Raw genomic sequence first — 3,822 nt, 5'->3', positions numbered from 1 at the left:
ACTTTTTTCTCATGTTGCTGGCAGCCAGTCAGAGCGCTTGTTCCAGTGGCAGTCTGACTCCTGCAAAAGAGAAAAAAAACTCCCTGGGCCTATGAGAATGCTCTATTTTTGGACTGACATTCCCACAAGATTCTAGTGGGAGTCCCTCAAAACCACAGTCCTGATATACAAATATAATTGACCCTTAAGTTCTCAAAAAATACTGAACAGATTTACGCCACATCATAAAAAGCACAATCTGAAGCTCAAGATCTAGCTTCCTTCCAAATTTGGTGTAAATCCATTCAATAGTTATTTTTAGATTTAAGAATAAAAAATTATTTATATATCTGTAAGGTTTTGTCTGTGAGAGGATTGAGAGACTCTCGCAGTAGTATCAATTTGAACATGGAGCATTTTGATTGGTGCAGGGAGGTGTTTTCCCCTTGGGCCAATTTGCTCTCATAGGAGTCGGACTACCGCAGGAGCCAGTGCTCTGATTGGCCTCCAAAACCATCAGAACAATTTTGCTGGCAGCTACTGCAAAACTCGGGGAATTGGTCACCTGTCCTGAAGTAAAAAAAAAAAAAGCAATAAAAGGGGTCAGGGTAGGGATAACCTGCCCCGTAGGCCACGTGAGGGGGATGTAAAGAGACCTCCATGGGGCCAAAATAAAAATAAAATCCAGTTTTTCCATAATCCTGCAATAATTTCGTGGGATCAGAAAAAAGATGATCACTGGGGCTAAATTCTTCAATGATAGGCCTGCGGGAGCCCACTTTCAGAGCTGCAGTACGTATTTAAGAGGAGGGGGCATGGGCCCCTTCCCTGAGCCATCATAGGTCCCACGGAGCCCACCCCTGAGGCCACATTACATAAGGGGAGGCGGGGGTGCACCTCTCCCCCCTCTCCAGCCTGTTTCAGCCCCAGGGACCTCATCCCCACGGGTTCAAAGTACTTTTTTTATGGGAGGGGTGCATGGCCCCCATCCCATTGCTTCCAGCCCTGTGGACCCCATACCCTGGGGCCCAATCTAATGAATTACAGGAGGGGGCGCAAGGCCTCCCTCCCCAAGCACCAGGAAGCCCACCTTTGGGGGCAAAATATGCTAAAAACAGGAGGGGGTCACATAGCCTCTCTCACCAAGCTTTGAAAAGGCCCTGGGAACCTAGCCACCAGGGCCACTAACTTTACCAAAAGGGAGAGGGCTGCACGGCCTCCCTTCCTGAGCCATTAATTGCCCTTTGGGTACCATCCCCCATGTCCTGTTCACTGGCTGTATCCTGGGGAGCCTACCCCCGGGCGCAGCTGTTTCTCTGCCCGCACCTGAGTGGGCAGGGAAACCTGTGTTTGCTCATGCCAGCGGAAGCATTTTCAAAACTCCTGGCAAACTCAAGCAAACACAGAGGGGGTCATATGAGTTTGGTGGACTGAAAACTCTGTACGCCAAACTCCTGACAGGGTGGCCGCTGCCTGCAGGGTGACCTCCCACCCGGAGCTATTCTGGGTTTCCTGCTGGGTCAGTAGTTGAAAAGCACACCTACAGCATTGACTCCAGCTTGTAATCGAACCAATGGAAATGCTGTCGCCTGCAGGGTGCACCAGACCCCTTGCTAAATGTTCACTGTCTGTAGAGCAGACAGTGAACCCTGCAACGGTGCTGGCCAGGGGCCCCCTGTGGCCCCCTGCACCTGTTCTCTACCAGCATTTTCATGGTGGTGTTACTGCCATCAAAAGGCTGGCGGAGAATGAGGTCGTAATTCCTAGGGCAGCGCTGCTTGCAGCGTTGCCCTGGCAGACTAGGATCTCCGCCACCTTCAGAACGCCGGGATCCAAGATCCTGGTGGAGCATGCAGTTACCTGGCGGTCTAACTGCCATGGTTTTTAATGTGGCGGTCTGACAGCCGGATTGGTGGCAGTCCAGACAGCCAATGCAAGTGTGGCAGTCTATAGACCGCCACAGTCGTAATCAGGCCCAAAGCATGCACCCAGGGGGCTGGAGCTTTGAAAATGATCCCACCGACTGGAGCAAACTTTTGAGCTGTTTCCCTGCCCGAACTGATGCAGACAGGGAAACAGTTCAAGAGATTGTCCGCACCTGGAGGGAGCAGCAAACTAGCTGTTCCCTGTGGGCATGAGCAATGCTGGCTCCTGCAGTTAGCAAGGAACCGGCTGGGACAGTGGGGGCCGTGGGGCTCCCCCTGCAACTCCTAATATTGTGGAAATAGGGTGCGCCTTAAATGGTCTCTAGAGCACCCACCTATATTAACACAGGCACTGGGTGATGCAGACCCTAGGGCCAGATTAGGCTCGGGGAGGGTGCTGCGCTGCCTCTCACAACTTAACTTAGTTAGTGGCCCTTGGGGATGGGGCCCCAGGGCTTAATAAGGCTTAGGAAGTGTGGCCACGTGGGCCCCCCTCCCGTATAAAATAAAAAAAAAGCCCTGGGGAAGGGCGTATCCAGGGCCTAAGAAGGCTTTGGATGGGGGCACAAACGGCCCCCTCCCCTTAATGAAAAAGTGGTCCGAGTGAGATGGGTTCCCCAGGGTCTGATGAGGCTCCGGAAATGCCCCCCCTCCCCTATAAAATACTTAAGGCCATGGACGATAGGGACGCCAGGGCCTAATGAGGCTCAGGGAGGAGGGCTACGTGACCTCCTCATTTAAAAAAAAAACATGGCCCTGGGATGTGTTTTGCCCTGGGCCTAATGAGGTTCAGGGCAGGGGGCACACAGCCCCTCTCACCGTTTTCAGTAGTGTGGCCCCAGGGGATGAGATCCTCAGGGCCTAATAAGGTTTGGGAGGGGGCCTTAGATTATGGCCCCAGGGGATGAGTCCCTGGGGGCCCAAGAAGGCTCACGGCCTACTCCCATTTTTCTTGGAAATTGTCCCAGAGATGGGGGTCCCCAGGGCCAATTAAGGGTTCCTCCTTAATATATATTTTTTGCCCCCGGGGATGAGGTCCCCAGGGTCCAAAAGCCAATTCTACGCTGTGCACACCAAAGGTTGTGCGCAGTGTGGGTTTAATAGCCTACTCGGGTTTGGCCACAGGGCCTGACGGCAGTCCAAACCCTGTGGCAAACACTTCACTGAGCAAGGCCAAAGGCTGTGTGCAGCATGGGATTAACAGTCTAATGGGAACTGGAAACTGAGCCAGGCTGCAAGGCATGTCCTGCAGTCTACACCAAAGGTTGTGTGTGGTGTGGGATTAGTAAAGATACAAGGGTGGATGTTTTAGAGGAATTGGCGCCCACAAATACCCAACTCTCGAAGTCTCTCTTGATCCTAATCTCCAAAAGGCGGTGCACTTTAAGGGGGGGAAAACACACCTGCAACACCCAAATTTGAACAATCAAAGACTGTCATGACCTATAAGCAATTCCAAGACATTATTTACTCATATTGTGGATAGTCCATATATAATATAATGTTCATTCATCAGATGGCACTCAAACTTCAAATCCAAACTCCAAGTGGTTCGATTCGATTTGGCCTGTCGCAAATTGAAATTCCAGTCCTGCAGTGCATTTCAGCCATTCTTAATCAGTTTCAAATCAGGGCCTGGACGTGCGTGGCTTGGTTGCCTTCAGGTGGCTGCCTGTGGGGAGCTGGGTGGAGGGGCTGGTTGCAAGCCAGGCCCTCCAGCCAACTCCATGCTGCACACGGCCAACCCCAACCTGAAGGTGATGAAAAGCTGGGTTGGCTCCCTCTGGGCTGTTCGTCCAGAGGCCTGGGTGCAGACCAGGCCCCGTAGCTACCTCCCCTTCTGCCCCTGCCATGTAAGGCTAAAAGCCCTGCGCGGCGGGTGTTGGCTTTACTTATTGTAATTATTACTTTTTTTTTT

This window comes from Pleurodeles waltl, chromosome 11 (assembly GCF_031143425.1).
Source record: "Pleurodeles waltl isolate 20211129_DDA chromosome 11, aPleWal1.hap1.20221129, whole genome shotgun sequence".
NCBI classification, from domain to species: Eukaryota; Metazoa; Chordata; class Amphibia; order Caudata; family Salamandridae; genus Pleurodeles; species Pleurodeles waltl.
This window is presented reverse-complemented; position numbering follows the sequence as displayed.